At 43.5% G+C, this 24,920-nt stretch overlaps 1 protein-coding gene across 2 annotated transcripts in view; it reads left to right on the forward strand.

Annotated features, from left to right (window-relative positions):
• Nucleotides 1-24,920, forward strand: part of RASSF8 (Ras association domain family member 8) — a 146,199-nt gene that overhangs the window by 673 nt on the left and 120,606 nt on the right. The gene's annotated exons all lie outside the window — the stretch shown is intronic.

Genomic DNA, 24,920 nt, shown 5'->3' on the forward strand with positions numbered 1-24,920 from the left:
CACCCCGCGAGTCTGTCTTTCCCCACCCACCGCTGCTGCTCCTCTTCTTCGTCTGCTCTGCTGCGTTTTTCTCTCTCCCCACCCCCGGCCCCCCGCCAGTCGTCTGTCTCCCTTCCTGTCGTTTCCTCCTTTTCATACGTCCCTTCGTTTCGTTCCCTCTCGTAGGGTTTTGCTTCTCTCCGCCTGCCTGCCTTCCCCTTCCTCTCTCCGTCCCTCGCCCTTTTCCGATTTCTCTGCCCACCCTCTTTCCTGCAGTGTTTTCTCTCCCGGATCCCTGATGTCTTCCCTTTTTGGACTCCACTCTTCCGTTTTGCATACTTTTCCTTCCTCAGGTCCTCTTTCCCCTTTTCCTTCCATTTGCACATCTGCCTCTCTGTCTTTAAAGAAACACCCGCAGCCCGATCGACTCGGTAGTACGTACCACGGAGTTCAGTGGGCCTTACTCCCAAGTGCTTGCGCCTAGGATTCCAGTCGTGATATACTTCGTCAACTTGATTTTTCAGTGTCCTTGGGTGAGAGGAGGCCACTTCTAGGCAGTGGGGTAATAATTCCTTTTTAATTCTCGTTCGTAAGAAAATGAGACAGACTCCCTAGCACACCTTTATGCTGCGCGGGCGCCTTGTTGATTCCCCCGCCCCTTCAACCATTGATGATTAAGTCGATGGTTAATCCCCCCACAAAGGGTTAAGACTGTAGTCTTGTGCACGCCACGCTTATCGGGAACCCCCATTGAACTCGGTGAGACTTCCGAGTAAACATGCATAGGATTGGGCTGCGTGAGCGAGTAGCTTTTGTCGGCGTAGGAGTGGAGCCGCAGTGAGAGCAGGCTCGAATCCATCCTGTTTGGTCTGACAATTGAAAGGGTTGAACTTTAAGGTCACATTAGATGGATTTTGATTTGTTGGTTGATGCGGCAGCAAGTTCTGTTATAAAGGTCTCTGATGACTTTCTGTGACTCATTGATGAAGGCACAAAGGGTGTGTGTGTGTTCGTTCTAAACTCCAAATCCTCTGCTGCCCGCCGGAGCTCTCCCCCCTCCCTTAATCGGATGTCAGTTTGATATGACCAGCAGAGCTCCTTGCTAAATTGATACTGTGTATGGGTTTGAGTTATGTTTTTATAAATAAAGCTGCAGTATGGGGAGATATGCTTTTGGAAATGTCCTGTAGAATTGCACCCATCACATCCTGCATTGGATGACAGAAGAGACACCATGGCTGCATAGAGTTGGGAGGGGAGAGGGAAGGAATATTGCTGGAAAGTAATTGCATCCTTCACAAAAACATGCTATCTGTCTGAGCTGTGAAGTTATGAAACCTGCCTTGTGCTTCAGCATCATGCTTAGGCAGCATTGCTACTAGTGAAAATTAAATGTGCACTGGACTGTGAAGAGACAGTAAGTAAATTACTGTCCATTGATTTCTATAAAGATGGGGTTTCCAGCTGACATTTGGAATTATTTTGCTCTTTTTCTGTGTAGGATTGCAGTACTGAAGTTTTCCAGTCTGGTTAGTTTATACCCTTGACTTGGTGGGATAAAATGTGCATGTCTGAACTTTAATTGGGCTACAATTGGACTAGCTGGCTTTCTGGCAATACATAACTTTTCAAGGTATGTTCTAATGCCATTGCTGCCCTTATACTAAATTAATCTGGGGTTGCCGCCTTTTGTTGTATGAACATAGGAAGAGTAGACTTATTTATTCGAGTTATATACTGCTTTTTATTAAAATCTCAAAGCGGTTATACAGAAAGTATCTTTTGTTTCGTTTAAACAGGAATGTGAAAGAAAGTTATCTTCTCTCTATTTAAATAATCTTGTGCTGATAATCTGCATACAGCTAGAGGCAGTAGGTGAGGATGTGCATTCCTGTCTTCCTTCTCCATACAGTAGAGATGGGAATGCATGCCCTCATCCACCTCATGAAGTACAACACATCCAGAGTCTCAGTGTGCATCTGTGCACCTGTTTTTTGTGCATGGTTCTTGATCCACCATGGAAATCTGGGCATTACAGCTGTTTCCATACACAAATCACTCTTGTGGGGCAGTTTAACTACAGTTTTCCTATTTAAATTATGCAGATCCACAACATACCATGTTTGGACCCACCAGGGACACACAAGTGGTCTTGGTGACTGGCTCAGTTATGGAACTCTTATCCTCTTTGAGGTTTGTCTGAATTTTTTACTGAAAGCATTGTAAGCAAAATAAAGGCGGCAGCTGGAAACAGTGTGTCCGTGCATGCACAAAAAGGAAAACAATGCTGCAGAAAAACAAATGGATTTCTTAAAAAGCGATGGATATTTGTGTTAAACTTTTGCTCTTTGAACAAACTGTCTTTTTGGCAGCTAGAGAGACATATTTGTAAGTTCCAGTATGCTACACTCCTAGCTATAAAAAAAAGAGAGAGAAATTTTCTGAGGAAGAACGTAATAGTTTGAAACCTCTATAAACTGTATTTTTAAGAATATATTTGTTAATCACCCTTGGAATATTCACCTTGTGCACTGGAAATATTGAAGAGTTGTTTGTTTGGGTTGGGTTTTAGTATCTGTGCATAAGGTTTTTAAAGGTATGGATTTTTGGTGTCTGATAGGCTGTGTTCCAGAGAAAGCACTTCTATACTGAATAACTTAATATCCTGTCTCTCCAGAAGTCTCTTTGAGGTGGCCTCCTAAAAACAAAAACCAAATCAAATAAAGCCAGAGAAGAACTAGGATAGCATAGAATCAGTTTTTAAAAGGGTGGGGTGGGGGGCCAAAACCTGATAAAACATAATAGAAACTGATTAAAATTCAAATGCAGCAATAAGACACACAATGCTAAGTTAAAATACTAACTTAAAATGTTTGGATGAATAGAAAAAAATTACTTGGTTCTAAGCAAACTAAGCTAGGGGAGGTGTTCCAAAAATGGGATGTCACTACAGAGAGAACGTGTTCCCAAGTTGCCACGTGTCTACTTCAGCAGGTGGGGGAACTTCGGGTGTGTGTGCTCATCAGATGCTCTTGGAGCATAGGCTGTTTCATATTGGGCAGGCAGTTCTTGAAATACCCTGGCCCCAAGCTGTTTAGGACTTAAAAGGTTAAAGTCGGCACCATGAATTGTGCTCGCCTGGGAAACCAGTGGAGCTGTTCTAATACTGGCAAGATACAATATCTATAAAATCTGTGCCAGAGACTTGTGCTAGCATGGTCTGGTTGTTGGCATTCTGTACAAGAAATTTGAACAGCATTACTGACCCCCATGCAATAACTGGAGTGATTTTGGTTTTCATTTTTTTAAAAGTAGGGTAGAAATAAAACAAATAACACAAATGGCTTTTGAAATTCCCTTCAGGTTCAAAAGCAGCTTGCCACATGGCATGGAGGAGATCTGTTCAAGAAAAGCATTTCTAAAGCTGCCTCAAACTCGCAGAACTCCTTTACTGTTTGTTTTGTGTGCCTTAGCCATATAAACTATAATCCCTGAACACTATAGGTGGGATGGACTAGAACTCTAAATAAATTAAGCTCAGGGGATTAGAACTCGAGCAATCTATTTCCGTTTTTGATTGAAATAATCGTAGTTGGTATTGCAAAGAATAGATTTATCAACGACTGTTGACCATGGTACTTAGAATTTAACCTCTATGCTCAGTGGCAGGATGCCTCTGCATTCCAGGTGCTGGGGAGAACAATCTTATCTCATTCATACCCTTGTCAGTGCCCAGAGGCATATGATGCACCATTGTTACGAACAGAATATTAGATTATACAGAACTTTAGATGTAGCCATGCAGTATTTTTGCTGTTTAAAGCCTTAAAATGAGTTGACACTTGCAAAACAGACCACAAAGCTAGTCTTGTGAAATAATAAATAGTAAAGCAGGGCTTGATAAATCACAGATGCCAAGGTGCCATGGCTCCTAGAAACTTAACTATGATGCCTAGACTGGGATATTCAGAGCTAGAGATGTTTAATAAAAAGCTTTTGTCCCAAACAGCCCTGTTTCTGTTCAAAATATCTTGTTTGTAAAGATGACAAAGAGAAGCTCTCCCTCCACAATGTCCATCCCTAAGTCTGATAATTTTGTCAAATGTCCATTCTCTGTCTCCTAAACTTCTGGGCTGGCTCCCAGATCTAAATAAAAATGGTCAAGTACTTGTCAAAGTAATACTGGATAGGTTCAGAGCTGTGCATTTGGCATACAATTGCTGGGGGTGGTGGTGGGAATTAAGTTTGTAAATCATAGAGTTGGAAAGGACCTTGGAGGTCAACCTTCCTGCTCAGAGCAGAAAATTGCTTCAGCATCCCTGGTGGATGTCCATTGATTTCAAACCTCCTGCTTAAGGAGAGCCTACCACTGCACAAGGCAGGCTGTTCCACTGACAAACAAGAAATTCCCCTAATGTCTAGCTTAAATCTGCTTCCCTGTAGCTTTAACCAATTAACTCTGGTCCGGAACTCAGGAGAAACAGAGAACAAGTCCAGGCTAAACATACCCAGCTCCTTCAACTCTTCTTCATAGGACTAGTTTTTCAGATCCGTCATCACTGCAGTTCTGTTGCAGTGCACAGAACTGGACACAGTATTTTAAGTGAGATTGGCCCAGCACTGAAATGAGTGGAACTATTACTTGTGTTCTGGACACTCTGTCCTGAAACAGCTGAAGATTGCATTGGTTTTTTAAATCTGATGCTGCATTGCAAGACAACTTGAATTTGTTGGCCGTTGTGGGCAGCTTTGAGCAAGTTGAAACCTCTGTAAAAACCTTAGAGTGGGCACCAGTGTTACCTCTAACAGGGATTCCCAGCTGTGGTTGACTACAACTCCCAGAATCTCCAGCTGCAATGGCTTTTGCTTGGGTTAGGGTTAGGAAACACTGATGGGGACCTCTTGGCTATTGTGACACTTGTTGCTGGAAAGTGTTGGGCAGTTTCAGTAGGTTTGGGGAGGGGAGAAAGGGATCCACAGAGCTTTTTAGCACTAAGACAGCCCCTCTCAGTCTTCTCCTGACAGGGACTCTGATTAGGGATCTTATTGGTTGAGACCCATCTACGCCTCTGTTGACATTCTTAGCTGTGACCTAGTCACTTCTTGGTCTCCACCTCCAGAAACTCTGTAGTCTTCCTTCAAGAGCATATGTGGAATCTGCACATGCTGATTGCAGTAAGCATGGTTGTGGAAGTCCAGTCACTTCCCCTAAAGGGGAGCTTTGGGCTTCATATGAATGCCGGGGTCATTTTTTTTTTAAACTGACTTTTAAAAAGGCGTATGAGATCACCTGGCATTCCATGCGTGTGTCCAGCCCCAACAACTTCACAATGCCTGGACCAATATGAACCAAATCTGGTACATTCCCACATCCAAATGTGGGGACATCTCAGTGGTGTAGTTTATGATGATATCACCCAACCCAATTCAAGATTGTGGACACATACCCGTTTGAAACGCAAGTGGGCTAACTTGTGAGCTGCCTAACCCATCTGTACCAAATTTAGTCCAGTTGGGATAGTGAAAGGAAAGTAGGCAGATTAGTTGTTACTAGAACATCTTGTTCTACTTATGCTTTCCCCCTGCACATTGGAGTATGCGGTGTTGAAACTCCATTCCAAATAAAGTCTGTGTGACCCTAATACAGATTTTGCAGACTACTTTCTGGGATGAAAGACTAATGCTATCTGAAATGGAGACTTGATTGGAATAGGAAAACTATTAACTAGTGACTCCTGTTCTCCACATACCAAATTGAAGGAAGGGTCTTTTGTACTTAATACATTGCTTGATTTTGTTTTGATGCTTGAAAAAGCTTTATGTAAAGCAGTACAATGGGTAGCATTCTAGGATTCTTTACTTTGGAGCAAGCAGCCCTGTTCTAGACTGAGGACAGCTATGGATGGTACCCCAGATTTTAGGGAGGTTCAGCACCAGCGCTCATTTGCTTCAGTGAACTTCAACATGCAGTTGGCCTAAAATGTTAAGTGTCCAGTTGATTCTCACTCACCATAGGTGACCATGCAAATAGCTATTTATAAACGTAGATAGTTAATATATAGACCTAGAGATACAGTATGATAAGGTTACTAGAGTTAAACAACATACTATAAAGTAGGATTTTCTTGGGGGTGGGGGAGGGTAACTGATACGTTATGTAGTTTAACTGACTATAAATTGAGTTGTCCACAATCACTATTGTTCCTTACTCTAATTATTTATTTATTTATTTTACATTTTATTTCCCACTCTTCCTCCAAGGAGCCCAGAGCGATGTACTACATACTTGGGTTTCTCCTCACAACAACCCTGTGAAGTAGGTTAGGCTGAGAGAGAAGTGACTGGCCCAGAGTCACCCAGCAAGTATCATGGCTGAATGGGGATTTGAACTCGGGTCTCCCCGGTCCTAGTCCAGCACTCTAACCACTACACCACACTGGCTTCCAGTCTCCATAAGCATTTGTGTATGTCCTCCATGAACACATAAGCAAAAAAGTATTGCATGTTTCTAGGAATGAATTAGAAATGCAGAGGAAGGATCATCTGGGGGAGTTAGCACAGCAGAGTATCTGAAAGCATGAGTGGAGAAGTCTTCTTTAAAATCTTTCTTGAGCTATGAACTCATAAGAATTGCTAATACATGAAATGCTTTGAATATTTGAAATGTACTAAAAATGCTGAGTGTTATTCTGTAAACTTTGGGAAACAGAGTGGGGAGAGAATAAAGGGAGAAGGGATTGTAGAATTAAACAAGGTACTCAGTAAATCTAATCAAGTCACAATTTTTAAATTAGTCTGTCCTATTTACTTGAATAATGTCCTCAAAAATGGGATTATCCCCAACAAAAGAAACTGTAATGCTTTCTAGGATCCAGGATTACTGAACAAAGCATCTTGCTGTGCAATATTGGTCTTGCATTCAGTGTTGTTTGATAACACGTGTTGCTCGTCTGTTGTGGATTTTACAGTGGCAGAGACTTCAAAGGAAGACTGTGAAAGTCAGCAGTGGGAAGAGAAAAATGAGGTTTTAGTTTATTAGAATTCTACCATCCAGTTGCTGAAGTACTTTGCTGGAACAGCATTTGATAGTTCAAGCATCCAGATAAGGCTAAAAAGCTATAACATCTGGGAAGGAATTCTTGTTCTAAGGGACCACCTAAAAGCCTTGGCTCTTAAGCTGGTTTTATTTTCTAGCAATAATTACTACAAAGTAAAGGAAGATGGCCATATTCTGCTACTCTTTGATTCAACTTTCTAGGATGTAATGCTTTATCTGTTTTTATTAAATGCTTTGAAATCTGCATTAATTTTTTTTTAATTTTAAAAATAGTATTAGAACAGTGTGAAAATAAAGAATGGCCTGTGGAATAGCACCCGCAGTTTTCATAAGTCTGGAGTAGAGAGTTTTGTATTAGACTAAGGGGAAGTGTGTATGCACGTGCATGCATGTGTATAACCTCTCATTTGAGAAAATGTCCTTGTCCCTGTTTTCAGTAGTACCATCGAGCTTTGATGACAGTGTAATTCTGAAAAGGTGCAGGTGGGCAGCTAGATAGTTGCAGCAGACATGCACGCACACGCACAGCATGTGTATGTCTACTATAACTAAAAAGGGATAAATGAAATTGGTGTGAGACATGCATGTTGGTGTGCACTCTAGACTTCCTAAAAACTGCTGGAGTTTTGCCTTTGACCTCAGTGACACAATACATTCATAATTTTCTGGATCAAAAAGCTTTGAACTCATTCTTGGTGGCTTTCCAATCTATGGAAATCTAGCTGCTTGTTTTCTTCCAGGCTCTGTCATCTTTTTCCTCTTGAAATGTGTGTACTAAGTGTTTTCTCTGTTCTTTTGTAAACCATAGGTGACCAACCTGCAACATATGTGTGAAAAATTAGTAGAGCTAGTGATAGCTTGTGGTAAAGCTGGTGGATCTGTGGACCTGATTGTGGCAGAAATTTTGGCCTTGTGCTCCTGTTATTCTCTCTTATGTTTTAACTGGGGCGAGATCGGAAAAGGGTGGGAAGGGAAGCAAAACCCTCTCTGTGCCAGCTGCTTTTCCCATAGCCCCTTTTCCGAGGGGTTCAGTTCAAATATCTGAACTTGTTGGAGGTAAACCATCTGGGGGAGTTAAGGCATGTGGGGTGGGTTTAGCACTGCACAGTCTTCTTCTGTGACCCTCCCCCCTTCTTCTTCTATATGTGATTATGGTAGACCCAAGTCTAGCACTGTTTCGTGTACTTCTAGCTCCTTTGGAGTAGAGAAAAGGCCACCCCAAAGTTATGGAGCACTGCATTGTGCTCTAGTGTAGTAGTGGGGTGTGTGTGATATTGCGCTCTCATCCCAGTGTTCCTGTGCGCCTTGAAGAGTAGTATACATAGGTTCCCTCTCTTCCCCTTCATAACAGTTCTGTGGGGTCGGTCAGCCTGAGAGAACTGAGCTCAGATGCCATGCTGGCTTAGTGTTAAGGTACTATTAGGAGCCTTGGACTTGCATGCTCCCCCTCTCCTGGGGGAAATTTCATACCTCTGGTATGAAATATCAGGGTTAGGAAATTTCCAACCTCTGTTGCTGGGTATCGTGTCACAAACCAACACATTCTAGCTTGTTCCAGCCGTAGTTTGAACAAGCTAGAATATCAAATTGGTCATGGAAGATGGGGATTTCTTTCTCTCACATGCCCACGAGGGATGGGAGTGCATGAGGCTGAGGCTCCTAATAGTAATGCTAAACCATGGTTTAGAATGACATCTGAACCCAGCCAGTGATGGGCACAAGGTTACCCAGAAAGCTTGGTGATGGAGTGGGAATGTAAGCCCAGCCCTCAAGAACTACATCCTCCCACTAGAAATACTTATATACAATGGTGGCTTCTGCCTCTTGGGGATGGGTGTGTGTGTAGATGGGGAGGATCTGGGATAACCATAGGTGGGGCTATCTATATACTTATTTCTCTGAGATGGGCCGTGTGGGGACGTGGCAGAAAGGAGGTGATTGGCTGACAGAGTTTGCAAGCAGAAGCACCTGATTGGGCAGTGGGGATTCCATATGCAGATAGGGAGGAGGAGCCTGTGGCACCGTGGTGATTGGGCAGTTGGGATTCCATATGCATATAAGGAGGAGGAGCCTGTGATGGTTAAGGTCAGTTGGACTGCAACTGTTACTGGTCAGAAGATGTTCTTGATTCTAGAGGAGAAGAATCTATCTATAAAAGGATAGTGGGCAGGAGTCTGTGAAAAGATGGGTCATGAAGGAGGAAAGAGTCCCTTCAGGAGAAGGAGGCTGCTGTTGTGTTAATTAGATGAGGAAACAAGATGAACAAGATCTGTTAACTCAGGAAGGGAGGGAGAGGAAAAAAACATGAGGGGAAGGGGAAGAAAGAGTGGGAAAGAGCAAGTAGAGGAGAGAGAAAGAGAGAAAAAGAAGGGAGGGGGAAGAGAGACAGAAGGAAGGACGAGGGACAGGGCTGGAGCATGTCAGTGGCCTGAGGAGAATGAGTAGCCATGGTAGCACCTATTGGCAGAAAGGAAGGGCCCAGTCAACCACTACTGCTGTTTGGGGCTACTGAGGCCATTGGTGGAGGGAGGCAGGCAGGCAAGGGATAGGCCCGGGCCTGTCAGCGACCTGACGGGAACGAACAGCCATGGTGGTGGCAGCAGCAGCGAGGAACTGCCTAGTCAACCGCTGCTGCTGCTCCTGTGGGGAGGAGCAGGAGCGGGGCTCGGGTGAGGGTGGGGAGGACTCTGGGGATAGGGTTTGGCCGTTTGAGGGGTGAGTGGGATGGAGTAAAGGGATAGAGAAGGAGGAGCAGGAGTGCAGCTCAGGTGAGGGTGGAGAGATCTCTGAGGTGAGTGGGGGCTGTGGCAGTGGGTAAGGGGAGCAATCACGTACTAGCGTGCAGATGCTGTAGAGTGTGTGAGAGTTCCAGCATTGAGGCTGAGAGAAATAATGGTGGCGGCCAGGAGGCAGAGGGCTGGCAGGCGAAGCCCCACCAGCCGGAAGAGGTGGGCTGATGGGCTAAGCCCTGCCGGCTGGGAGGAGGTGGTGGGAGGTGGAGGCGGGGAGAAATAAATAACAGCAAGGAGATGGGTGGCCGAGGAGCAAAGCCCTGCTGGCTGGGAGGAGGCAGCAGGAGGCAGTGGCGGGATGGCCTGGTCCTGGCCCACCCGCCGGAGTGAGACAGCAGCGGCGGGCCTTGGCCCAGCCGCACGGAGGAAGCAGCAGTGGGCCGGCCTGGCCCAGGGGGATGGCCAGAAAGCCGGGCATGATGCCGGCATGGGGCGGGGGACGGCTGGGCCCAACTAGAGGTGCAGATGCTTTGTGCCTGGGCTCTTTTCTTTCTTTCTTTTCTTTCTTTTCTTTCTTTATTATTTGATTTCTATACCACCCTTCCAAAAATGGCTCATGGTGGTTTACACAGAGAAATAATAAATAAGAAGGATCCCTGTCCCCAAAGGGCTCACAATCAAAAAATAAACCTAAGAGAGAGACCAGCAACGGTCACTGGAGGTATTGTGTTGTGGGTGGATAGGGCCAGTTACTCTCCCTCTGCTAAATAAAGAGAATCACAATTATTCTCATGTTAAAAGGTGCCTCTTTGCCAAGTCAGCAGGATCATACTACTAATAGTATGGCAGGTCCAACCCTACATTGGACCTAAGAACCAGCCCATGGTTTTCTCCATCTGTAAGGCGCAGTGGGGAAATGACTTGATTAGCAAGCCAGAGGTTGCCAGTTCAAATCCCCGCTGGTATGTTTCCCAGACTATGGGAAACACCTATACCGGGCAGCAGTGATATAGGAAGATGCTACTGAAAGGCATAATCTCATGCTGTGCAGGAGATGGCAATGGTAACCCCCTCCTGTATTCTACAGGAGGAATCGACACCATTTAAAATTGTTTACTTGGCTGAATCAAAATCTCAATCATGCACTTGGCAGCTGGCTATTTAGTGCAAAATTCACCCATTAGTTGGCAGGAATAATGCCCTTAGAGTGGCTAATTGTAGGTGTCATTGTGGAAAGTAGCAGTGTCCTCTCTTTCTCTAAAGTCCCCCTACCTCTTCTTTCCCTTCTTCTATCAGGATTGCCTCCACTTCTCCCCATTCTTGCAATCTCTGCCTTCTCCTCCTCACTCCAAGATGACTAGGCTAAGAAGATCAACTAAAGTGGGGAGCAGTTGAAGTTTTGAGCGCCTGTTTGTAGTAGCACTTGCATACATATGTTTCACACTGCTTGAACATACCACAGTGTACTTGGTCACACACATCACCCACTAGTATCCTTTCTTCTCACAAATATGCACATACTTACATACATACATACATACTCTCTTTTTAAAAGCAAGCCTTATTGCTCCCTTTCTCACAATATAAACATTTCTGGTATATATCCCTGGGCTGCAATCCTATGCACCCAACGGTTACTTGGGAGTAAACCGCAATGAGTTGATTATTTGTTGTACATTTTTATACCAGCTCACCCAGATGGTTCTAGGTGGTTTACAAACATAGAAACAGATAAACAACTCATTAAAACCACTTTAAAATTAAAAACTCACTAAAGGCCAGGCTGAAAAGGTTAGTTTTTAGGACTCCTTAAAAGGCTGCTAAAACTCTGAAGCCTCTAATATCCATGGGGAACACATCCCAGAGCCCAGGAGCAGCTACAGAGAAAGCCTGATCCTGAGTCAATGCCAGGTGGGCTGGCAGCAGCCAGAGACAGACCTCTTGTGATGACTTCAAAGTGTGCTGGGGATCATACTGGAGAAAGTACTCTCCCAGGTAACCCAGTCCTAAGGTGTTTAGGGCTTTAAACCGCCCTGAGCCATTTTTGGAAGGCTGGTATATAAATTGAATAAATAATAAATAATTACCAGCACCCTATATCTTGACAAGGAACATATCGGCAGCCAGTGCAGTTGTTTTAAAATAGGCATAATATGGTCTCTCTGAGAAACCGCAGAGACCGAGCTGGCTGCTGTGTTCGAACTAACTGAAGTTTCCAAACAGCATACAAAGGGAGCCCCCGACACAGCACATTGCAGTAGTTAAGCCGATAAGTTAACAATGAGTGGTGCACCACAGTTTTGGGATCATTACCTTCAAGGAACTGATGCAGCTGTCGTATCAACCAAAGTTGATAGAAAGTGCTCCTGGCCATTAAGTAAAGCCGTTAAGGCTTTACTTGGAATAAACTGTATAGAATTGGCTGCAGTGCTATGCAACATTTACTTGAGAATCCTTTATCAGATTTGAAAATTAAGCCATATAAATCACAAACCTATTCTAATAACATATGTTGAGGACTTTTCCCTTTAATACTACTAACACTCACCCTCCCTACCTAACAGTCTTGGAGGAAACTGATTATCTTGACCTATTTCCAAATGGCTTTCGGGCTGGCTATGGTGTGGGGACTGCCTTGGTCAGCCTGATGGATGATCTCCAACTGGAAATGGACAGAGGAAGTGTGACTCTGTTGGTCTGTTTGGACCTCTCGGCGGCTTTCGATACTATCGACCATAGTATCCTTCTGGAGCGTCTGAGGGTGTTGGGAATTGGAGGCACTGCTTTGCGGTGGTTCCACTCCTACCTCTCGGGCAGGTTCCAGATGGTGTCCCTTGGAGACTGTTGTTCTTCAAAATCTGAACTATTGTATGGTGTGCCTCAGGGCTCCATATTGTCTCCAGTGTTGTTTAACATCTACATGAAACCGCTGAGAGAGATCATCAGGAGATTTGGTGCAGGGTGCTATCAATATGCTGATGACACCCAAATTTATTTCTCCATGTCAGCATCATCAGGAGAGGGCATAACCTCCCTAAATGCTTGCCTGGAATCGGTGATGGGCTGGATGAGGGATAACAAACTGAGACTGAATCCAGATAAGACGAAGGTACTCATTGTGCGGGGTTGGAACTCCAGAGACAATTTTGATCTGTGTGTTCTGGATGGGGTTACACTTCCTCAGAAGGAACAGGTACGCAGTATGGGGGTGCATCTGGATCCGAGCCTCTCCCAAGTTGAGGCAGTGACCAGAAGTGCTTTCTGTCAGCTTCGGCTGATAAACCAGCTGCGTCTGTTCCTTGAGATGAATGACCTCAAAACAGTGGTACATCTGCTGGTTACCTCCAGACTGGATTACTGTAATGTGCTCTGTGTGGGGCTGCCCTTAGGAACATAGGAAGCTGCCATATACTGAGTCAGACCATAGGTCCATCTCGTTCAATATTGTCTACGCAGACTGGCAGCGGCTTCTCCAAGGTTGCAGGCAAGAATGTCTCTCAGCCCTATCTTGGAGATGTCAGGGAATGAACTTTGAGACTAGATGCTCTTCCCAGAGCAGCTCCATCTCCTAAGGGGAATATCTTACAGCGCTCACACTTCTAGTCTCCCTTTCATATGCAGCCAGGGCGGGTCCTGCTTAACTTAAGGGGACAAGTCATGCTTGCTACCACAAGACCAGCTCTCTTCCCTTCCCTTGTATGTAGTCCAGAAACAATAGCTGGTCCAGAATGCGGCAGCCAGGTTGGTCTCTGGGTCATCTCGGAGAGACCATATAACTCCTGTATCGAAGGAGCTACACTGGCTGCCGATATGTTTCCAGGCAAAATACAAGGTGTTGGTTATAACCTATAAAGCCCTAAACAGCTTGGGCCCTGGGTATTTAAGAGAACGGCGTCTTCATCATGACCCCCACCGCCCACTGAGATCATCCGGAAAGGTCCATCTGCATTTGCCACCAGCTTGCCTGGTGGCCACTCAGGGATGGGCCTTCTCCTTTGCTGCCCCAAGGCTTTGGAATGTGCACCCTAGTGAAATAAGAGCTTCCCCATCTCTGACAGCTTTTAAAACGTCTTTAAAGATGCATCTGTTCATCCAGGCTTTTAATTAATATTGTATTTATGCTGTTTTAAAATATTGTTTAAAAACTTTTAAACTGATGTAACGTTTTAAACTTTTTGTTTTAACTGATGTTTTACTTTCTGTTTTTATTTTGTAAACCGCCCAGAGACATGTGTGTTGGTTAGGTTAGGGTGGGTGGGTTGGTTGGTTAGATAAATAAATAAATGGTAACACACAAAATAACTAACCAAATCGAACCGAATCTCAAAAAATTGATTTGTGCACATCCTTACTTATTTCGCTCTGCCATTGCAGGAGTACCTGTATTGATGCATATTGCTTGTGACAGCACACCACTCCTGCTCTTTTGAACCATCCAGCTCTTTATACATTGGAGACGTCTATGTTTACTGCTCTTTCCATACTGAACTGCTAGTAATGTGAAGTCCTTGTTTCAATTAAATGTGAAGGAAATGATAGAAGAATAACAAGACTCTCTCTCCAGCAGTGGCTTTCATACTGTGTTTTGAAGAAGATTGGGGTTACTTGGAAGCTGTTTGGACAGGAAGGGATGTTCCTCAGTGAGAAGCTCTTTCCTGAAAAACTGATATTGGTGGTCAAGATGTCTTCCTAGCTATATGTAGCTGCAGCAGAGTGTTAGGTGTGTTCTAGGGTACATTCTTGATTCATGTGCAATGGTGACACCTTAACCCATATAAACAGAGCTTGTTCTTTATATTATACTTGGAAACCATCTAACATTCAGGTATTTTTGTGGCTTATGTGCAGAAGATTCACAAGCCAACAGGCTGATGTGCAGAGTTTGAAAATTGCTCTCTCTTAGGGTTATCCTAGTCCTTGAAAATGTCAAATGACTCTTTGGTCACCTGTAAGTACTAACTAGATTCTGCATGGCATAGAGTGGGCCTGTGGTGAAAGCCACAGCCTCAGTCCTTATTCTGCTTCTGTATTTCTGCCTGAAAACTGATATAGCACAGTTATGGACTTGCCTCTTACCAAGTTTAAGCCAAGCAGGGTGGATTTGATTTAAATCACGATTTAAATCACTAGTCAGTAAGACTAGATTTAAATCATGGTTTTTTACATAAAGACTCATTCTTGCTGGTAATATTTACAACTTAATATTTACAACCAGATGAAGGTTTCATTTTTGGTCCTCTTCTAGTTAGAAAAATTGCCCAAAATAAGTCTTACAGAAACCTCTGGAAGAGCATGACATTGTGAATGGATTAATTGAATTCATTTACCAAAAAATTTAAACATTGCATATATAGAGCCTCATGCTACATAATTAAAAATGAATCCTTATTTCGTGATGAATAACCTTTGGACTACAATGTATCTTAAATAGAAACCTACCTTTAGATAGATTTTTTCCTCAAAAAGATTTTATTTTTTAAAAAATCTGATTTAAATTTTTAAAAATCTGATTTTATTTTTTTATTTTTTATATCGTTGATTTTCATCCACCCTGAAGCCAAGTCAAGATGATGTAGCTCAAGATGTAGCACTTGATTTCCTTGGCCATTCTCTCAGTTTTGCTGTGTTTAAACTCTACCTGAGAATGCTTCTTGCAGATTGGAACTACATGGTGGAGAGAACAAGTGGAAAGGAGAGGCATTAATTATTCTAAACTTAGTTTTAAATTATTCCAATATGTAGCTTGAAGGAGTTGGCGATCAACATGGATGCTAGTAATAGTCTGTCTGGCATTTGTATAGCAGGAAAGATCCCCAGTAATATGTATATTGAGCTTCAGAACATTCAAAGCACTTTAAGTACATTATCTCAGTAATCCTTGAAAGAACTCTTTCTAAAGTAGGTCACTAACAAAGGTAAAGTGTGCCATCAAGTCGATTTCGACTCCTGGCGCCCACATAGCCCTGTGGTTTTCTTTTTGTAGAATACAGGAGGGGTTTACCTTTGCCGCCTCCCGCACAGTATGAGATGATGCCTTTCAGCATATTTCTATATTGTTGCTGCCGATAAAGTACCAGCAGGGATTCAAACTGGCAACCTTCTGCTTGTTAGTCAAGCATTTCCCCACTGTCCAATTGGGGGCTAGATCACTACTACTAGCCCTATATTGCAGATGATGGAGGGGGCTGATTCTGAATGGCTTGCCTGAAGTCACCCAGCAAGTTGTGATATTTAAACTGGGACTTGTGGTAGCAAGCATGAATTGTCCCCTTTGCTAAGCAGGGTCTGCCCTGTTTGCATTTGAATGAGAAACATGTGAGCAATGGAAGATATTCCCCTTAGGGGATGGGGCCACTCTGTGTATGCATTTAATTTTGTGCTTAGCTTTTTTCAGACGTTTTTTAAAGACTATCCACTTATGGCTCAATTTAACTAGTATTGTATTAATGTTCTATGTTACTATAACTCTAGGAAATGGTACACTTTTAGATGTTCTCACTTAAATTGAGAACTTTCTGTGGAAAATGGGGCAGCAGCAAATTTCTAGAAAACATTTGAATCCCATATCACTAGTGTTTCAGGTAATGAACTGGTAGGAACCACATAGTAGAAGCCTACTGTTCTGAATTGCTTGAAAGGCACATGGACGTGCAGGCAGAACGTGATGTGACAATGGACAATGCATCTCTGTTGCAAAAATGCATTTAGCAGCCACTTGAGCCCATTTTCGAGCTGTAAGAAGAAAGGGTTAATCTCTGACCCCATGAGGTTTTTCCAATCAAAGTTGCCCCCCCCCCCCCACACCGCTGCTGTTTGCCCTGTTATAGGCGTTTTCCTTGTACAGTGGAGGATACAGTGGATAGAGAGATAGCTTGGACACAGTTACCCATGCTCTGGTAATCCCTTGCTTAGATGTAATGCATTGTACTTGGGGCTGCCTTTGAAAACAGTCTAGTAACTGCAGTTGGTACAAAATAGGGCTGCAAGATTATTAACTGGGACTGAGCGCTTTACACCAGTGCTTCGTCAGCTGCACTGGCTCCCAGTCGGTCTCTGGGCCCTATTCAAAGTGCTGCTTCTAATCTTTAAAGCCCTAAATGACTTGGTTACCTGAGAGAGCGCCTTGCCCCATATGTCCTGACTCAGACCTTAAGTTCTTCTTTGGAGGCCCTGCTCTGAGCACTCATGCCAAACGAGGTGAGGTAGATGGCTACTAGGGAGAGGGCTTTTTCTGTGGTTGCACCCTGTTTACGGTGCAACCATCCCTCCTCAGTAAGGTTCACCTGGTACCATCACTTTTTTCTCTTAGATGCCACGTGAAGACTGTTCTGTTCTCTTGGGATTTTAAAAATTGATTTCATTTGTATTTTATTGTGTTGTGTTCGTGTGTGTGTGTTGGATGTTTTAATGTGTCGTGAGCCACCCAGAGAACAATTTGTTATGGGGCGGCTATCCCTTCTCTGGACTGCGTGGGACCAGAAGTGTTCCGGATTTTTCAGGATTTTGGAATATTTGCGTAATGACATATCTTGGGCATGGGACAAAGCAGGTGCCAAACTGAGCAGGGAGTGGAGGAGGGGGGATTTTCTGAGCTGCTAGCTCTCTTTAGTGATTTCTTACTTGTGAGCCTTAGGGCTTTTACCCTTTTACGGTCATTTATCCTTTTCTGGCGATCCTTATTCTTATACTTCCTTTCTACTGTGTACAAGGGGGTGGGGGGAGAGAGTCGCCGTTTTCCTCTTTTTCCTTCCCCTTTCCTCATTCGTTTAGGTTTGTTTGGCTTTTGGTTAGTTTTTTTCCCCAGTTTTCTTTGCCTTTTGGTGATTTGTACCTTTAAAATCCATGGAGATTTCTCAATTGGGAGATGCCCTGAGAGGCTCCCTGTCGGAAGGGGCTCTCTCTGAGGTCCCGACTGTTTCCTCACTCACTGGGACCACAGCTGTGAGTCTCCCTAAGGCATCCGAAGCAGCCGTAGCTTCGGCTCCCATGGCAGCCCCCGTCATGGCCGCTCTGCCGCCCAAAAAAGCGCTGAAGAAGACAAAGCATTTAAAGAACCAGGCGGGTCCAGAGAAAAAGAAAAAACATAAGCACACTTCCGTCAGGGCTCCGCTCAGTGAGAAGTTAAAGCTGCAGGCGGGGTTTTTTTTTGTTTGTTTGTTTTTGTAACAGTGTGGTGTCTGGATTTTGGATGTCAAGATAAGGGATACTCAACCTGTATACACTAGGGAAACTTCCTCAGGACTGCATGAACACATTTTGTTCACTTTTGGTTTCACTTTTCACTTTCACTTTTTGTTCATTTTTGGTTTCACTTTGTTCACTTTTGGTTTCACTCTCCCCTGTCCCTTGCATTTATATCCAGACTCCTCCTTGCTCAGATCTACTGCATCACCCCAAATCTTCTATTCATCAGCCTTCCTTAGCCCAATTCAGACATTATGCTGTATGAGTGTACAGACACTTGCACACTTGCACATTTATTTGTATGAATGACTTCCAGGGTTCATTTTAAAAGTGAATTTAATATAGGCCCTTCAAATGTATGGTACAGACAAGAAGTGTACTGCTATACCTTCATTCAACCTAACATGTGAATGACCGTACCTGCATACAGATCTGCATCTGTGTGCACTGTATATTCGTATGGGTATTAAACATAATGTGTGAATGGGCCTAATGTCTTTGCACGTCTACAGAGAGCGGGAGGGGGGCAAAGGCTTGACACTGTGTGCTGCATGTATGGGATTGATCAGGTCTGTTGTATTTCATCTCCATATACTGCTGTTAACATGTTTGTAGACTATAACTAGAAATTATGATTAAAACTCATGATATCTTTGATGTAGGTTATTTTTATAAATTGTTTTTAATTTAAAATACATATTAAACCACAATTAATATTTTTGATGTACCACAATTGTAGTTCAAATAGCAGTGAAGAATTTGTACTGGTGAACTTGCCATGTTTGCTCTTATGTGTGATTGTGTAGGAGAAATCTCCAACGGGTTGATTATAGGCAGAGGCCACACCGTTGCATCGGATTCAAAGCTTTATTGATCATGGTCTTCATTAATCACCAGGGTGAGAGAAGAACCATCCCACAAAATGGTGGTTACAGATTATATTTATTTTATGTATGTATTATTTGTTTTACATATTTTTATACTGCCCAAAATTTATGTCTCTGGATGGTTTACAACAAAATAAAAACAGCATTAAAACTTTAGTTAAAAACAAAATCAAGAAATTTAAAATATGACAATTTAAATTTTTTTAAAAATATATATTTTAAAACAACATTAAAAACAATTAAAACAGTATCAGTTAAAAGCCTGGTTGAACAGGTCTTTAAAGACTTTTTAAAAAATTGTCAGAGATGGGGAGGCTTTTATTTCACTAGGGAGTGCATTCCAAAGCCTCGGAGCAGCAACGACATTAAGGAGAAGGTCATATACCAAAGCCTTATCAGTTATGCAAATACATTTGGTCAGAATGAGTGCCTGTACATTGTACATCTTAAGACAAGCATTGACCAATCACGATACTCTAGACTTGATGCATTTCTATAGATACTGTGCATGTCCAACCTTCAAGCCACAGAGAGGCTATTGTTTGTTTTGCACTCACAGCATCTTTCCCAAATACCACAGACAGGGAGTAATTGAGTCTCCCATCATGGATTTTTCTCTTCCATCTTAGATTTGCTACAATATTTGTTACCATGCTTTGTGACTATACTTTGGCTTAAGTAGAAAGATTTACTTGAATTAGGTGCAAATGTGCATATGTCCATGTTGCTGCTTAAGGTAGACAGAAAATTGGATGGGGGTAAAGACAGTTTCAGTGCCCGGGTATGCAGAAGGGAGTACGCCAGTGTGGAATAGTGGTTAGAGTGTTGGACAAGGACTGGGAGAACTGAGTTCAAATCCTCACTCAGCCATGAAACTCACTGGGTGACTCTGGGCCAGTCACACATCTCTCAGCCTAATCTACCTCACAGGGTTGTTGTGAGGACAAACATAACTATGTATACCGCTCTGGGAGAAAGAGCGGGATATAAATGTAATAAAAATAAATAACAGAGTCTTTGGAAAACAAGATTAAGTTTAAGAACATGAATTTACAAGAGAAAGGCAGTTATTGAGATCTCTATCTTGGGCCTCTGGGAGATAGCCAACTACAGGTTGCTAGTCCTTAAGAATAGTACTGAATTCCAATGGATAGCAACTTGAGAGGATTTTAGCACAGAGGGATGGGGAGAGAGATGAGGGATGACAGAGACGGAGAAAGGGATGGAGCCATTGTATACCTGTTCTCCTTGGCTGGTTTGCAAAGCTGAATAGCAAGCTTGCTGTCATCCTTTTTCGGAATGGAAGAAGGCAGGCTAAGTCAGTGAGGCTTCTGGCACAAAGAGAAGGCAATGTCCCTTAGACTATCGATTGTCAGCGTTAACTAACTTGGAGTATGCTGAGAGATAAGAACAGCCCTGCTGGATCAGGCCCAAGGCCCATCTAGTCCAGCATCCTGTTTCTCACAGTGGCCCACCAGATGCTGCTGGAAGCCACAGGCAGGAGTTGAGGGCATGCCCTCTCTCCTGCCATTACTCCCCTGCAACTGGTTCTCAGAGCCATCCTGCCTCCTCCTCCTCCTCCTCCTCATTATTATTATTATTATTATTAATTTTTACATTTATATCCCGCTCTTCCTCCAAGGAGCCCAGAGCGGTGTACTACATACTTGAGTTTCTCTTTCACAACAACCCTGTGAAGTAGGTTAGGCTGAGAGAGAAGTGACTGGCCCAGAGTCACCCAGCTAGTTTCATGGCTGAATGGGGATTTGAACTCGGGTCTCCCTGGTCCTAGTCCAGCACTCTAACCACTACACCACGCTGGCTCTCTTTTGAGACTAGAGGTTGCCCACAGCCCTCCGACTAGTAGCCATTGATGGACCTCTCCTCCATGAAGTTATACAAACCCCTCTTAAAGCCATCCAGGTTGTTGGCTGTCACTATGTCCTGTGGCAGAGAGTTCCACAAGTGGATCACGCGTTGTGTGAAAAAGTACTTCCATTTGTTGGTTCTAGACCTCCTGGCAATCAATTTCATGGAGTGACCCCTGGTTCTAGTGTTGTGTGAGAGGGAAAAGAATTTCTCTCTCTCCAAATTCTCCAAACCATGCATGATTTTATAGACCTCTATCAGGTCTCCCCGCAGTTGTCTTTTTTCTAAGCTAAAAAGCCCCAGGTGTTGTAGTCTTGCCTCATAAGAAAGGTGCTCTAGGCCCCTGATCATCTTGGTTGCCCTCTTCTGCACCTTTTCCCGTTCTACAAATGTCCTTTTTAAGATGTGGTGACCAGAATTGTACGCAGTACTCCAAGTGTGGTCGCACCATAGTTTTGTATAAGGGCATTATAATATTAACCGTTTTATTTTCAATCCCCTTTTGTCATCCACTCCCCCAGTTTGGAGAGATCCTTTTGGAGCTGCTCACAATCCGTTTTGGATTTCACTACCCGGAAGAGTTTGGTATCATCTGCGAATTTGGCCACCTCGCTACTTACCCCTGCTTCTAGATCATTTATGAATAAATTAAAAAGCACCGGTCCCAGTACAGATCCCTGGGGGAACCCACTTCTTACTTCCCTCCGTTGTGAAAACTCTTCATTTATACCTATCCTCTGTTTCCTGTCTTTCAGCCAGTTGGCAATCCACACATGTACCTGTCCTCTTATCCCATGACTGCTAAGTTTCCTCAGGAGTCTTTGATGAGGAACTTTGTCAAAAGCCTTTTGGAAGTCCAGGTAGACTATGTCAACTGGATCACCTTGATCCACAAACTCGTTAACACCCTCAAAGAAGTCCAAAAGGTTGGTGAGGCAAGATTTACCATTGCGGAAGCCATGCTGGCTCACTCCCAGCAGGGCCTGTTCTTCTAGGTGCTTTACAATTTTATCCTTGAGGATGCTTTCCATCAATTTGCCTGGAACGGACGTTAGGCTAACTGGCCTGTAATTTCCCAGATCGCCTCTGGGTCCCTTTTTGAAAATTGGTGTTACATTTGCTACTTTCCAGTCTTCTGGTACAGAGCCCGATTTCAGGAATAAGTTGAAAATTTTATCATGGAGGTTGGCAATTTCACGTTTGAGTTCTTTGAGGACTCTTGGATGGATGCTATCCGGCCCTGGTGATTTGTTAGCTTTCAGTTTTTCCAGATAGTTTAGTACATCATCTCTTCTCACTACTATCTGACTCAGCTCTCTAGCCTCCATCCCTAAAAAGCCTGGTTCAGGAACAGGTATATGCTCAGTATCCTGTGCCGTGAAGACAGATGCAAAAAACTCATTTAGCTTCTCTGCAACCTCCATATCCTCCTTAATAATCCCTTTCACTCCGTCATTGTCTAATGGCCCAATCACCTCCCTGGCAGGTTTCCTGCTTCTGATGTACTTAAAGAAGTTTTTGCTATTCCCCTTGATACTTTTGGCTAAATGTTCCTCAAACTCTCTTTTCGCCTCCCTTATTGTCACCTTGCATTTCTTTTGCCAGAGTTTGTGTTCCTTTCTGGTCTCTTCATTTGGACAGGCCTTCCAATTTTGGAAGGAAGTCTTCTTCCCTTTTATGGCTTCCTTGACGGTACCCGTTAGCCATGCTGGCTTCCTCCTGGACTTAGTGGTATCTTTCCTCCTTTTGGGTATACAATCTAACTGGGCTTCTAGTATTGTGGTTTTGAGTAAACTCCATGCACTCTGGAGCGAAGTGACTCTCCTGGATTTCCCTTTCAGCTTTCTTTTTACCATACTCTTCATTTTTGAGAAGTTTCCTCTTCTGAAATTCAAAATGTCCGTGTTAGACATCCTTGGTGATTCTCTCCCTGCATGTATGCTGAATTTGATGGCACTGTGGTCACTGTTCCCTAAAGGGTTGATGACACTGACGTCACGCACCAGGTCCTGGGTGTCACTCAGAATTAGGTCCAAGCTCGCCTTCTCTCTGGTCGGTTCCATGACCAGCTGTTATAGGGCACAGTCATTTAGTGTATCTAGAAATTTGACCTCTTTATCCTGACCTGACTGTGAATTTACCCAGTCTATGTGTGGGTAATTGAAGTCACCCATAATTACAGCCCTGCCTCTCCTTGATGCTGGGGAGGTGGGGGAAGTGATTACAAATTGCCCTGTGCAAGAGAGCAGGATTTATCTCTCATGCATATTTGCCAAGAAACGGATATCTCTGGAGCAACAGCACATGGAAAGATGATTTCTTTTGAGCGCAAGTGCACACACACTTACTTACTCACTCATTCTGGGGTGCTGGTTCTTTGAATCAGTGGACACTGGGTATAAAAAGCATGATTCCTTTAATAAAAGCTTCAGGAGATGGCTGGATATAAGCCCATTCTAGCAATAATCCTTAATTGCTCTAAACAAAAGATGAGAGTTTGGGGATCCCAGACTTATTCAGGTATCCCAAAAGGCATAGGAGCAGGTGCAGATATCTTCCTGCAAAGTTCTCTGTGCTAATGGGGGAGTGTTCAGGCATAACTCACTGGAGCTGTTTCTGGAGCTCTTATCAAGCAGAGCTCAACTACTTTGAATGGCTTCTGGCATGTATTTGGGTGCTTGCTTATTAAAGCTCTCCAAAGCTGATGGGGCGGGTTGCGGGGGGCAGCGGCAGTCTGTCCTGATAGGTTATATCCTTAGGACATGCTTGCATGCAGAAGGTTCCAAGTTCCTTCCCTGGCATCTCCCAAGATAGGGCTGAGAGAGATTCCTGCCAGCAACCTTGGAGAAGCCACTGCCAGTCTGTAGACAATACTGAGCTAGATGGACCATTGGTCTGACTAGGTAGAAGGCAGCCTCCTATGTTCCTATCTAATCCATTTCAAGCCTTTTGTTCAGATGGCTCATTCCTGTAGGCAACTATAAAACTAAAATGGTTTCTTCATGTCCCACTGCAATTGCATTGTTACCTGAAGCATCAGAAGTACACCCATATCAGAATGACTAACTGCATTTCCCACCAACTGGAGTTGGGTTCTAGGCAAAATGGAGGGTGCAAAGAGCAAGACAAATATAGGAGTACAGGAATGTTGCCAAGTATAACGAGAGGAGAGGGGCTTTGAGATCCCATGGCAAGCCCCTGCTCTTCTAATCCTAATTGAGAGGTCCCTCGACATTATGTTGGCACTGGCACTGCTTGCGAAACAAGATCAAATCACCATATTTTCCATCCATAATGTTTTGCTGCTTAAAAATTCATTATTGGTTACCAGGCTCCAAGATATTGACAACTGCAAAGTTCTGTACATTTGCTTGCTTTGACCCCACTTTAATGAACAGTACAAAACTGGGGCACATCTGCATGAGGGGATTGCATTTCACATGTAAAAGGTCATAGTCAACCATGCTTACTTTCGGAACTGAAGAACTTGAAGACAGGAGGGTGTCTCTACCCTTGTGCTGGGTGGAAGAGACTTGCCCTGCTGCACTGACAAGTTTTCTGGCACTAGTAATCTATCTAGCCATATAATGGCACAGTGGAGAAATGACTTGACTAGCAAGCCAAAGGTTGCCAGTTCGAATCCCTGCTAGTATGTTTCCCAGACTATTGGAAACACCTATATCGGGCAGCAGTGATATAGGAAGATGCTGAAAGGCATTGTCTCATACTGTGCAGGAGATAGCAAACCCCTCCTGTATTCTACCAAAGACAACCACAGGACTCTGGTTGCCAGGAGTTGACACCCTATACCTTTACTTAAGTAATGTTAGTCATGAGATGCTGTATCAGATACAAGGTACCATATTGGGGAACAGGATGTATTTACACCTCATGCTAGTGGTTTCCTTTTCCCACAAATGCAAGTAGGTTGCGTGTTTGACAGTATTCTTAAATTAAGCAATGAATGTAGGTAGAACACTTTGTGGTAACTCCAGTGGGGGTTGGGGTTGTGGGGGATACTACTTAATTGTCCTTTATCCAATTTTACCACTAGTTGTTGTATATTTTAATGTGTGCATCCATAATTTGTGGAAATTGTGTTTTTGATTTTCATGAAATATTTATGAGCAAGCTGATTTTGAGGTCTCAAATCTCTGATTACATTGATTAAGGTAAATGTATTTGTAACCGTTACAAAGCATTATGCAATAA

The sequence above is a fragment of the Hemicordylus capensis genome, chromosome 5, assembly GCF_027244095.1.
Source record: "Hemicordylus capensis ecotype Gifberg chromosome 5, rHemCap1.1.pri, whole genome shotgun sequence".
In the NCBI taxonomy this organism is placed as follows: domain Eukaryota; kingdom Metazoa; phylum Chordata; class Lepidosauria; order Squamata; family Cordylidae; genus Hemicordylus; species Hemicordylus capensis.